The sequence below is a fragment of the Artemia franciscana genome, chromosome 20 (assembly GCF_032884065.1).
Source record: "Artemia franciscana chromosome 20, ASM3288406v1, whole genome shotgun sequence".
In the NCBI taxonomy this organism is placed as follows: domain Eukaryota; kingdom Metazoa; phylum Arthropoda; class Branchiopoda; order Anostraca; family Artemiidae; genus Artemia; species Artemia franciscana.
In genome coordinates this window covers 31,089,688-31,104,051 of record NC_088882.1, presented here as the reverse complement: position 1 = coordinate 31,104,051, position 14,364 = coordinate 31,089,688, and the positions used below count along the sequence as shown (strand labels likewise).

Below are 14,364 nucleotides of genomic sequence, written 5' to 3'. Positions count from 1 at the left end.
AAAACTTTGCTCGGGTATATAGATAGAACATGACAAATAAATTCATTAGAATGTCAATAACCAGGAGAGTATTTTCAGTATCGTTATTTGATCTCTAACGCCAAAAAGAAGAAGAACAATAGGGAATTTTTTAAGACAGCGGGAAACAAATTAGAATGAATATTTCGGCCCTATGTCCAAGGGCCGTCTTCAGCAATACAAATAAGAAAAAACAACTGACAAGAGGATAAAATCAATAAAACTCAAATGAACAGTTTTTTAAAACAGTCCCAGCATCCTTACCTCAGCCAAGTTCAACCAGGACTCTGGTTGAGGCGTTTCCTTTTTGCAATCAATGGAATTTTTTTTTAGCGGCTTCTCACGGTAGGGTTTATGCCTTCCACTCGTAGTAAAGTTAATTTTTCATTGTCAGCAATTGTCATATTGTTGATAAATTTACTTAGATTGCCCTCAAAGTGCTGTTTTGGCGAAAGGACCAATTCTATTGGTGTCAGCTTGTAGGGATTAGCCATTTTTAGGAAATTGTAAAAGTCCTGCAATTAACGGCTGAAAAATTGCAAAGAAGCTCTTTTACAGCCGTTAGAATTTATTGGAAGACAAATTTTCCCCAGCCTCTTTTTCTTAAATGCGCCTCTTTTCTTAATTTAGACTCAAATATTGATTATATTAGATCTCAGCTGTGCTTACAGGCCATTGTCTAAACCTTAAATCGTGAGTAATGTAAAACACTCTTGACTTATATTGCTGAAAGTGAAGGTGGAAAACTATTGCTGAAAGTGAAGTCTGTAGGGGTAAAATATTTGGACAATGTATAGGTGGAAAACTATTCTTACTATATAATATGCAGAATAATTGTAACTAACACCTTAGGCATGCAAACCCGCTATACTTACCCCCCCCCCCCCCCCTAATGTTCAAATATATGGCCCGATTTTTTGAAGAACACTTTCAAGTGTTCAGGACAGCCTACAGGAAGAACGCTTTTCCTTTTAAATTTTTTCCCCTTGTTTTTGCCTGCTATGGCACGCACTAGTGAACAATTTAGCTTTGTCTGTTCCTAAAATACTTCTAGCAGCAGAACATCACTCTCAGTTAAATTTAAACAAAGCTCTGATAAGAGATTATTGAATTCTTTTTCAACCTCATGTTTGAGTGTAGCTTTCCTAAGCCTTGGTTTTGAATTACCTTGGACGTAAAATAAATATCAGTTTTCTTGTAGTTTCTTCAGCAACTTGATGTCAACTAATGACCTTTTACTGTTCACTGGTAAAAATATGGTAATTTTATTGTCAAAAATGTTGGTGACTACAGTCAAATGCTTGGGTGTTTTCTGATTGAGATACAGCACAATGTAACTATAGGTCTATTTTAAGCCTGATTGTGTGCTAAGAGTAGAAATTTCGATTCACAGGGATATATTTGTTATTTAAACTTACGAGGAAATGTTAATCACGAACAGTCCTGTAGGTAATATATTTAGTGCAATTCAAAGCAAGTGACCTCATAAATTTGTTCTGATGAAAGAATTTGTGGAGGACAGCTGTTACAGATATTTTTTCATGATGAGATTTGACCTTGAATAATTGTAGCATCTCTTGAGACCATTCTTCAATAGATCCAGATGAATCATTTGGTTCAGTTAAATAGTTTGGTTCAATAACGTTAAATACATTAAGCCTTTGTATGAATTTTGTGTCTGGTGTAATAGTCTTTATTTTACCATACAACTCTTGCTACATGCTATAAAAATAGCAGATATTTTTCGAATTTTATAAAATATTTTTTTACGATATTGAATAATTTTCGTTAGAAGTCTTGTTTTGCCAGCAGTTTATAATTACGAACTATTTTCGATAAAGATGCATGGGGACTTTGATCCAAATAGGGCTTTTTAAATTAATTATGGCGTCCACCCATTGGCTTTTTCACTATTCATTTTTGTAAATTTTATACAGTGTTTTTTCTTTTTTTCATATGGAAAAAAAAAATGATTTCCAATATATTCAAGGACTAAGTAACAAACAGCAGGGTCTCTCTTCACTTTGAATAACATATTATACACATTATTGATTAGGGTTCATGGACTTTGATCTCGTCTCGAAAGGGGTGCGTCGATCCCGGAAGTACTGCAATACCGGGCCAACGTGTGAAGGGAGCGGAGCAAGCCCTGACACCCCTCCGGTTTCCAAAAATCAGTTTAATATTCTGGGCCCATGTAGGGGCCGTATTAGATATTAAGCTGATAAGAACAGATACTACACTTTGATCTTAGCAAAAATGCCGAGAAGCGATAATTCAACAAGGAATGTCAAAGGAATTATAAGAATACAAGTAACAAAGTTTTTCATAAAATTTATTTCGGTTGCAATTCCCAAATAACATTCAATTAACTTATCACTTTGTCTTTAGATTTTTGTAAACAGTACGAAACATTTCTCATAATATCAAAGTTTATCTCAAAATTTTAATAGTAAACGGAAAATTTTCCAATCAAGACTTGGACAAAATTGTCACTCAAAAAGCCAAAATCAGAAAAGATAACACCTTAAACCAGAGATATATTCTCTTGGCCCTTTAGCTAACAATGATCGGAACCAAAATTGATGAATAACGTTAATTCACGGCAATTAAGGGGGTGGGGGACAGAGAAAAGTTTTTTTTCGAAATCCAGAGAGAACAATTCTCTTTTTTTTTACTTTCTTTTACAAAAATACCCCAAAAACACCCTCATTTGCAATAAAAATTGTCAATACACCAGTCGACACCACTGGTATTGATCAAATGCGCCAATTCATGGAAACTAGGGGACAATGCCTGACCCAATGTGCTAATCTCCGATCTGTTTGTCCGACTCGTTAAGACGTAGGGCAATGCATTTAAACAAGTTTCTGATGGGGTTTTTTTATTATTTTTTTTTTTTTTTTTGTATTCCTTCCTCAAAATAGATTTGTAAACACAGCCCAAGGGGAATGGGAGAGGGGGCGAAAGAGTATTCTCCAGATTCCAGGCACTGGAATCTCGTTGTCTTTTCAATTTCTTTAACAAAAATACAAAGCAAAAAAACAAGCCCTTTTTCAATGATAATACCACGAAGAGATTTTTTTTGAATCTAAGAGGAGGAATGCAGGAAAGAAATCTTGTAGAGAAAATTTCCTTCCTGATAAAGCCACTGGATTTCCATATATGCTACATGGTAACAATACAAGTTTTGTTAAGATATTATTAAATTTGCTTCAAATATGGAAACAAAAGCTGAATTTTCAATTACCTAAGAAAGATGCACAGGCACGAAACAGTGAGACTTTATCAGATAAATGATTGCTTACTTTATTGTATAAGTATTTGTTCTTTTAATTTGTCATTTACTTGAGTAATTCTATACAAAATGCGCTTTAATTTAATTATGGCGACTGGTCATTGATACCCCATCATTTGCTTTAATACAAGACTAAGAAAAACAAAATGTGTTTATTTAAGAGATGTTCTAATTTACTTGGTTTAAACATTGTCAATATGCATACTTTTTCCTTTGAATTCACAAAATTGCAACATAGTACGGGCTCAAAGGAAGAAACTTATTCAATATTTGGACAGGGGTCCGTGCGAACCACTAGAGTCTGGAGGTAAGTGGTGCATTTTATGCCCATTGGGAATTTAGGGTTCGAAGGGAAGGGAAAGTTATATAAACTTTAGAAGTGACTCGTTAGGTTGAAATTAGACCTTTTAGTTCCTTTTTATGAGTCGAAAAAAATGGATTTCAATTACACTTCCCCCAACTACCCCTCTTTTAACCAAACACAAATATTACAATAACGGCTCAAATTGTAAAGTTAGGTCTTTCAGGATAAGCTATGGTGGATCTTGAACTCGCCATTTTCATTTAATCTTAAAGTTACATTTGGTTTTTAAGCATTAAGAGCAAATCGCGAAACAGTGGGGGTTAACCTGCACAATAGCCCTAAATATATATTTACAAGATCGTTAAACTATGCTAAACAAAATGGCTTTCTTAAAATTTTGATTAAAAATACATGGATAATTATGAGCTAAAGAGGAGGGCTGATTACACTCCAAACACTTGAGTCGTAAAAAGGCTACTACAGCTTCGAATTTCCAATCAAATTAGCTCCTTTACAATATAATTGATACTATTAGCGATGATAGAGCAGCGCTGCCTATGATATTGCTTCTATCACCTTTTAATACTTTCATGTGTATCGTGTCTTTCCTTTGATTGTAACTCCCACTAAACGTTTCAACCCTTAACGTCATTAGTTACTATATTTGCAGATGTGGCATTAAAAGTACACGCATAGTGTCTTCTGGCTAGGTCTGCCACAAATTACCCTGAAAGGTCTATCTTTATAATGTAAGCTGTTATTGTGATATTTGCGCGTGGTGAAAGACGGGTTGCTGGGAGGGGGGCTGGTTGAACTCAATCGCTCTTGACTCTTAAAAGGGAACTAGAACTTTAAATTAAACCAAATGAGCCAATTTTAAAGTTTATACAACCATCTCTTCCATAAGAATTCTAAATCCCCCAGAGCATAGCTTAGAATCCTGACCCCCAGGTTCTAGTGACTTATTAACCGTAGAATTTGTATTAAAAGTATACACATAGTGGCTTCAGACGAGTTCAAGATCTGCCACAGCTTACTCTGAAAGGCCTAACTAAATAATCTAAGCCGTTATTGTGTTAGGAGCAAAGAAGGGTAGTCGGGGAAGGTCTGATTGAAATCCATCACTTTTGATTCTTAAAAAGGAATTAAAGATTCCGATTTCAACCAAATCAACGATCTGTAAAGTTTATATAACCAACCTTTTCATTCGAACCTTAAATGCCCCTGGGGGATAACATTTTTTGCTATATAGTTTTAACAAAAATTGGGCACTAACTTTTTTTTTACATTGTTGTGTTGTTGTTTTTTTTATTAGGACTACATCATTTTCTATTCCTCTATTTACTCTATGGGAGGGGAGGGGGAATTTTCCACGGGGGTATTTTCTGGGGGATGGGGGAATAACCCAATAATACTTTTTATAACTAAAAAGTTATTTTGGTTTTACCCCTATTTACTGAAAAGTTTTATGGCTGTCTTGTCCAAATTTTAAAATAAGATTGTGTCAGAATATTAACACTACCGATACCTGAAACTAATAGTCACTCCTAACTTACATTCCACAAATAAAATTTTTAGTTTTAAAAACTAAACAAAACAATATATATATATATATATATATATATATATATATATATATATATATATATATATATATATATATATATATATATATATATATATATATATATATATATATATATATATACATATATATATATATATATATATATATATATATATATATATATATATGTGTGTGTTTGTGTGTGTGTGTGTATGTGTGTGTGTGTGTGCGTTATTGCTTGATTTTAGTACTGCTCTATCGGACCCCCCCCCCCCCAAAAAAGGCCGAATGAAAAAACTGAATAAAACACAAAAAGTAAAAATTTCGACACACACACACACACACACACACACACACACACACACACACACACACACACACACACACAGTAAGGAACGACATTAAAACTTAAAACGAACAGAAATGATTCCATATATGAAAGGGGCTTCCCCCTCCTTAACGCCCCGCTCTTTACGCTAAAATTTTCAATTGTTTTACAAATTAGAACTGTGACAAAGAGTCAAATTTTAGCATAAGGAGTGGGGGCGTTGATAAGGGGACAGTTCCTTCCATATACGGAATCCAGGAAGCAAGGTAACAAATTACCTAAAGCCCATTAAACTAGGTAAAGTGCTTGCACTGAAAATTGAATAGACTTTTAAATTGTTATTTGAGATCCGATGACAGGTTATGGTTATAAAGCGACAAGACCGGAAAGATAAAAAACGAAGTTTGTTTCCTTGTATTGAAGTTTGTTTCAAATAGGCAACAATATGTATCTCCCCGGGTATTTCGGAGAACAGATCGTACGTAATGCATCAAAAAAATAATAGACATCATGGTGGCATTTTGGTTTTGGCTAAAGCATCTGCTATTGAAAGCTATGAGAGAATTAATAGTAAATCTGAAAACTTGCTTTGGTTTTATATTTTTTTAAACGTGGGAAGCAATTAATTTTGGGTTTACTTCAAGCAATTTAATGTCAATTGCATTTTAATTGCATTTTAATGTCAAAATATCCCAGCTCTCATTGAACCGTTAGATAAATACATAAGGTAATTAGTTCTGAAGGAGTGACGGACAGACACACCGTCACATTAAAGAGAGAGAGAGAGAGCGAGAGGAAGAGAGAGAGAAAAAAACACACAAACACAAAGAAAGTCCTCACGCTAAGTTTTGTTTAGCACATTCAAGAAAGCTAATTACTATTATTAAACGGCCCGTGTGTTTCCGGTTACAAAACACGAATTTTAGATAATCTTGAAAGAGCTCGAAATTCTACTGTGGTGCCAAACTGAATCAAGTAAGGATTGATAGGATTTTCTTGAGTAAGGGCTGATAGGACTATCTTTTTCAAAAAAGAGGCATAGAGATCTTAGGGTTTGAGGCGTAAGCCACTAGAAATTTTCTTCCCCATATATTTATTTGTTCTTTTTTAATCCTTGTTACTTCGTGGTATTGTACAGCAAATTGGAAAAAATCCCCTAAATCTGGGAACTCAGCCTCTATGCCGGTATAAGAATTAAAATACCCCATCAACACGCACTCCAGATCTCTCTAACTTTTCTGTATTAACGATAATTCTTCTTCTTTAATTTCCGAAGTATTTTCTCGATTATATGAACTATTCTGTGGAGGTAAATTAATTGCTTGAAGTAAACCCCAAAATTAATTGCTTCCCACGTTTAAAAAAATATAAAACCAAAGCAAGTTTTCAGATTTACTATTAATTGTCTCATAGCTTTCAATAGCAGATGCTTTAGCCAAAACCAAAATGCCACCATAATGTCTATTATTTTCTTGATGCATTACGTTCTCCGAAATACCCGGGGAGATACATATTATTGCATATTTGAAACAAACTTCAATACAAGGAAACAAACTTCGTTTTTTATCTTTCCGGTCTTGTCGCTTTATAACCATAACCTGTCATCGGATCTCAAATAACAATTTAAAAGTCTATTCAATTTTCAGTGCAAGCACTTTACCTAGTTTAATGGGCTTTAGGTAATTTGTTACCTTGCTTCCTGGATTCCGTATATGGAAGGAACTGTCCCCTTATCAACGCCCCCACTCCTTATGCTAAAATCTGACTCTTTGTTACAGTTCTACTTTGTAAAACAATTGAAAATTTTAGCGTAAAGAGCGGGGCGTTAAGGAGGGGAAAGCCCCTTTCATATATGGAATCATATCTGTTCGTTTTAAGTTTCAATGTCGTTCCTTACTTTCTGTGGAAAAAAAAACTTTTTTAATTTGATTTCTGGACGCATTTGAATTAACGCAAGTTTTAATTTTTGCTCATTGTTCATGAATAATTAAAACAAAATTTGCATATTATTGTTTTGCTAAATTGTTTTTTTAAATTTTTGATCGGACGATTTTGATCAAAGAGGGGCGGGGGAGATGGCCTAGTTTCCCTCCAAATTTTTTGGCTGCTAAAAAAGTATCCAAAAATGATTTTTTTTTAAATAATACCGGAAAATCCAGCGCCCCCTTCATGGAAATACTCTTACCCGTGATACATCCGAGGAAAGATCCTCCCACACATCCCCATCCCCCCGACTATAAAACGTCTTATACGTAAAATTTTAGATTTCACGCGTTTTATACTTTAAACGTCATTTTGTGTTGGAGAAACATTTTTTGGAAGAGGGGGAGGGGATTAATCCCCTAATCCTGACTCCTGGATTCGGTCTTGCTATCATAGATAGCTTATATTTTCTTATGTGTATCCCAAAATGACCAGTAAATTCAAGAAAAAATTTCCAGAGAGTTCAAGAGATCCAATGAAATAAAATAAATGAGATAATCCAATGAAATAAAAGCTGCGGGCATGAAGCCATAGCTAATTGTATATAGTAGGAGAAAAATAAGTTTTGACCAGGAAAAAATTGGTACAGGAATGGTTTCTTCACCATCCGGACCGGAAAAAAATGCTTAGCAACATATCAAAAATCTAAATCTCTAGCTCGATGCGAAATTGCTTTTTTTTAATGTTTTTTTATTTATTTTCTCAAAAACCGGGAAAAAGATTAAAAACGTAAACTATAATGTTTTACACATCTTTTTAGATCAGCTTTTGGCTCTGAATTCATTTCTGATACTCATTTCGTTACCTGACCAAAAAAAAATATTTATCAGCAAAAAAAAAAGGGGGGGGGGGAAACTGTGTCTTTGGGGAAAAAAAACTCTTACCAGCGTTGTAGTCTATTTGGCTATGTAAACGAAAGGCTTAGAAAAAAAAAGACTAAACAACAATAAACAGGAATGACGAAACACCTCAGCGCCAAACACCATGAGACAAGGTAGGTTCTAACTTAATGTGTTCAGAGAAAAGCTTTTATCTTATTTTTCAAATATATAAAAATTGCACATCATCAAAATATAGAAACTAGATTTTTCATCATCACAGTTAACTGTTATTTTTCTTCACATATTCTTCTTCTTGAAACTTCGAATTGTTGCACAAGCTTCTCTTACAGGTACGGCAGGCTATAGTACACTCAAGTCCGTTTTTCTTACAGGTACACTTTTCACTATCACAGCCGTCAATACGACACGAGCATTTGATAATTTTCAGCAGCTGAGACGGAGCGGCAGGGAGATCTGTTTTTATTGGCGCAAAAACTTCGTTATCCTACAGTTACCATCCCAGGCGTAAAGGGTCTACTGGGTTCCCGAGCCAGATTTGAACTTGGCAGTAGACACGTAGCGAGTGGTACTTCGCTGCTGCCTGAGTCGGTGGCAGTTCTTGTGGATGCACGAAAGTGGTGGCAGTGCTCACTTTTCTGTGAAAGATTAGCTTTCTGGCAGTGTCCAGGTTCGAAACATCAGGGCAACCGTACAGTATCAACAATGCTCGTTCTCCTGCTGCCACAATATCGTCAAGCGATGCGAGCTTGTCGCCAAATATAGCAGCGCTGTTCCTGAAACTCTTGTTGGAAAGTAGCAGCTGAACGGCTTTGCCCTTTCCTATTCCGTAAAGGTGAGAGGTTGTGTCACAACCCAGCACGGCATGACAGAACGGTATCAGATTGCTGACATCTGTTCCTAGCTTCTGCTTCATCTCACTAATATCCCAAGCTGAACTAGTACCGCCAAACTTAGCTTCAGGTGAGAAATATAAACGCCCGGAACGCGAATCTGATCGACTGATCAGAAGAACCAAGATGTCAGTATCATCAGCAACCACGAATGTGTCTGTAAGACTAGCAGCTTCTACGGCTTTTTCTACAATCAGAACGTCGGCGTCTCCTTCCGAGTGGAAAATTCGGAAACCAACGGCTTCCAAATGGTTGCCGAGCAGCTTCAGGAAACGTCCTTTGTTTGTCTTACATGAAAGAAACTCTTCTTTCTTCATGCAGAGGGTCATCTCTTCGGTGAAAAAGACTTGGCGGCCAACCATCCTTGCTCGACATAAATGGGTAGCATCTTTGATTGCTGGACCACCTTCATATCCATCAAACACAACGATCGCACTAGGGTACCTTGCTTGTACGTAATGGACGTATGAAGCAAAGATGACCTTGAAGGTTGACCCTACCTTCCATGGAACTCGATGTAGAAGAGAACCACCATCCAAGACGATGTTACACGCAGAAGCAGGTCTTGAGGGTGACTGAGTCTCAATCCCGCAAGCCAGAAAGATCGCTTTTGCAAGCTCTGGCTTATTTGCTTTTCTCATAAGGCCATCGCTTTCGAAAAGAGAAGGAGGAATCGTACAAAGTTCGTACTTGAAGTATTCTTCTCGGAGGTCAGTTCGTTGGGCTACTATTATAAACCGCTGGAATTGGAGCGCCGGATCTATGTGCGCTACCACAGAGGACCCCGCCTTTTTGGTATTCATTTGGGTCACTTGGTCTTTTTTCTTGAAGACTTGCTCCTTCAAGGTTTGTCCCGTCATCTTACTTAGAATCAACTTTCCAGCCAAATCGGCCTCGTCAACATTAACATCTTGGGAAGAAGTTATGCCGTTGGCAATGTTTCTAAGCTGATTGTCACCTCTGAACGGAGAAGATTCTCCGAAGTATCCGACGAGCTTCTGGGTATCGTCGAAGTCACGCTCCTTTCTACTGGAACTCATGTCGCGGTGCTGCTTACTTGTCGAGTAACCAATTTTTGATATCACTTTTGATAATCTTTGCTGCTGCTCTAATAAGCTTGATTTTCTCACTCTCTTCGTTATCGGTTTTGTCCAAGTAATAAAAATTCTGGAGTATCGCTGATGCTTTTTCTTTGAATGTCACCACGTCAGCCTTACCGTCAATAGTTGCAAATACTAGCTGGTCACTGAAATATTCCAGAAGCTTGCTCTTCAAGTACTTGTTACAGTACGGTTCAAGGTCTGTCCCACTCAAAAGCTCTCCCATTTTAACAACAAGTTCACTGACTGTATACAGTTCTTCGTCATTTTCTTCGAAAAAAGTAGCCAGCTTCAAAAACGCCTGATATCTTTCATCGTGACCTGGCCTCCCCCTTTTTGGACATTTTTTATCTGGCTCAGTATCTTCAAGTATTCCAAAAAGTTCTTGCGTCGCAAATCTGGCTGGAAGACTCTTATTTAATCGAAACATAGAAGAACAGGCTGCGTGATAAATGGCGTCAACTGCGTGCAGGTCTGACACTGCACATATTCGGCGGAAAAGGTTATTTGACCAATCATCATCACGGTTTTTGCACACTGCCTTTATACTCTCTTCAAAGTCTTTAGTCCGAACCTTGTACCACTCGTGTCCTTTTCTGTGGGTAGTGTGGAGATTTATCCTTGTAGTGCAGAAAAAGCAACACTCTTGGAAGTTGAAACTTGGAGTCCGTGATCGGAGTACCACTTTTTCTGCTTCCGTCTTTTCTTGCAAGGTTCGTCGTCTCTCATTCTCAATTTTCGACGGATATATTTTGTTTGTGAAAGTCTTTCTGCAAGCAATATGGACTTGGTTCCCTGCCTCGACAGAGATGCTGGTACCTCTCGTTTTGCTAGCTTCATTGATCACCGTAGCTCTTTTTTCTGCCAGTACCGACGATTCTGAGGTGTCTATTGAACGTTCACAAAGGGGACATAAAACTGCGGTCTCAGCCATCTAAAAAAGAGAACTGGGAATAAGTGAGCTGTCGGTGAATGTTACAACGAAAACCCTCATTCTGAACCGAAAAATTCGTGCTCCTCTTCGAAAAATACCCCGTGATCGTGTGTCGCTTGATTTTTTTTTTTTTTTTTTTTTTTACTTAATACAAAAACAAAAACAAAACATAAAAAAGAATTAAATGATTAAACGTGATGTTTCTGTCTAATAAAAGAGCACAAAAACAATCGTTTCTTAAAAGGGAAACCATCAATAAACTACTTTTCTTTTCACGGTTCCTCATTCTCGGATTCTGGAAATATCTAAAAAATAGGCGCAAAAAACGTGAAAAAAAGGGAATTTCGCAACGGGATGGAGATTTAGATTTTTGATATGTTGTAGAGCTCTCTTTTCTGAACACAGTGGTGCAAAAATAATTTCTGTACCAATTTTTTCCTGGTTCGACCATTTTTTTTCCGTATCTTTCCCCTACTAATAAGAAGCCAAGACTGACAGTCCGATTGAATGAAAGGCAAATATGGCATTAATCAAACAGTTCGTGATAACGAACTGTAGTAGGGAGCGACCGGACTCAATAGTAACCGCAATAGTTACATCAAAAGGATTGCATTTTAATGCCAATTTTGAATATATAAGTTTCATTAAATTTAAACTTACCCATCAAAAGTTACGAACCTGAGAAAATTCGCCTTATTTTAGAAAATAGGGGAAAACACCCCTTAAAAGTCATAGAATCTTAATCAAAAATCACACCATATTATACATCGTATCAGAAAACCCTACAGTAGCAGTTTCAAGCTTCTATTTACAAAAAATGTAGAATTTTGCATTTTTTTGCCACAAGACGGATCACCGATGCATGTTTATTTGTTTTTTGTTTTTTTTTGCTATTGTTTTTTTTTCCCAGGGGTTATTGTATCGACCCAATGGTCCTAGAATGTCGTGTGAAGGCTCATTCTAACGAAAATCAAAAGTTCTAGTGCTCTTTTCAAGCGATTAAAAAAAATTGAGGGCACCTAGGGCCCTTCATATGCTCATTTTTCCCAAAGTCACTCGATCAAAATTCAGAGATAGCCATTTTATTCAGCATAGTCGAAAAATCTAATAACTATGTCTTTGGGGACAACTTACTCCTCCACAGTCCCCTTTGGAGGGGCTACAAATTGCAAACTTTGACCAGTGTTTACACATTGTACAGACGCTTTCAGGTTTTTTTTGGTTTGACGGAGGGGTTGAGAGGAGGGGGTTATTTGGGGGGAGCTTTCCATGGAGGAATTCGTCATGGGGAAAGAAAATTTCCATGAAGGGGGAGCAGGATTTTTTAGAATTTTTTAAAAGAACAATGAAAAAATAAATATGAAAAAGTTTTTTTAACTGAAAATAAGAAGCGGCATTAAAACTTAAAACGAACAGAAATTATTACGCATATGAGGTGTTCACCCCCTCCTATTACCTCGCTCTTTGCGCTAAAGCAGCTTTATTAATTTCAACTATTTATTCTACGGTCTTTGTGATTCAGGGGTCATTCTTAAGGAATCGGGACAAAACTTAAGCTTTAGTGTAAAGACCGATTTATTGACGAGGGCGTGACCTCCCTCATATACGTAATAAATACATACGAATGTCGAAGTTCGTTGCGTAAGTTACGTATATTTTTACTAAAAACGTTTATATTTTTACTAATAAAAACGTTCGTAAAAAGAAAAGTTCTAGCTGCCTTTTTAAAGAACCAAACAATTTGAGGTCTACTCCCCCACTCCTTATGCTAAAATTTGACTTTTGTCACAGTTCTACTTTGTAAAACAATAGAAAACTTTAACGTAAAGAGCGGGATGTTGAGGAGGGGACAGCCCCTTTCATGTACGGAATCATTTCTGTTCGTTTTGAGTTTTAATGTCGTTCGTCACTTTCAGTGGAAAAAATAACTTTTTTCTTATTTAATTTCTGAACGCATTTGAATTAATACAGGTTTTGATTTTGGCTCATCGCAGACGGATAATTAAAACGAAATTTGTATTTTATTTGTTTTTCTAAACTGTATTTTCAAATCCTTAATAGGACGATTTTGATCAAAGAGGGGCGGGGGAGGTGGCCTAGTTTCCCTCAGTTTTTTTGGTTGCTAAAAAAGTATCCAAAATGATTTTTTTTTTAAATAATACCGGAAAATCCGACGCCCCTTTCATAGAAATACTCTTCCCCGTGATACATCCATGGAAAGATCCTCCCACACATACCTCTCCCCCAACCATAAAACGTCTTGTACGTAAAACGTTGGATCTCACACGTTATATACTTTAAACGTCTGTTTGTGTTGGAGAAACATTTTTTAGAGGAGGGGGAGGGGACTAATCCCTTAATCCTGATTCCTGGATTCGGTCTTGCTATCATTCATAGCCTATATTTTTTCATGTGTATCCCAAAATGACCACTAAATTCAAGAAAAATTTTCAAGAGAATTCAAGAAATCCAATTAATTAAAATTGAATATTTGCAGGCATGAAGCCATGGCTAATCAAACAATTCGTGGTAACGAACTGTAGTAAGGAGCGACCCGGATCTATAGTAACCGAAACTCTAAAAAACAGAATTTTATAACAATAGTTGCATCAAAAGAATCACATTTTGATGCTGATTTTAAACACATAAGTTTCGTTAAGTTTAGACTTACCACCCATCCAGAGTTACGAGCCTGAGAAAATTTGCTTTTGCTTAGAAAATAGGGGAAAAACCCCCTTAAAAGTCCTTTCATTTTAACGAAAATCACACCATCAGATTCAGCGTATCAGAGAACCCTACAGCAGAAGTCTCCAGCATCTATCTACAAAAATGTGGAACTTTGCATTTTTTGTTACAAGACAAATCACGGATGCGTGTTTGTGTTGTTGTTTTTTTCCCCAGGGATGATTTAATCGACCCAGTGGTCCTAAAATATCGTGTGAGGGCTCGTTCTAACGGAAATGAAAAGCTCTAGTGCCCTTTTTTAAGTGACCAAAAAAATTGCAGGGCACCTAGGCCCCCTTCCACGCTCATTTTTTCCCAAAGTGACTAGATCAAAAGTCTGAGATAGCCATTTTATACACCATAGTCAAAAACCTAA

The 14,364-nt window shown here is 36.5% G+C and overlaps 1 non-coding gene across 1 annotated transcript; it reads right to left on the bottom strand.

Moving 5' to 3' along the window:
* Positions 1-2,101: 2,101 nt before the first annotated feature.
* LOC136040518 (U2 spliceosomal RNA) lies at positions 2,102-2,292 on the bottom strand. The gene has a single exon (XR_010620795.1). It is a non-coding gene; the product is annotated as a U2 spliceosomal RNA (small nuclear RNA).
* Between the last annotated feature and the right edge of the window lie 12,072 nt (positions 2,293-14,364).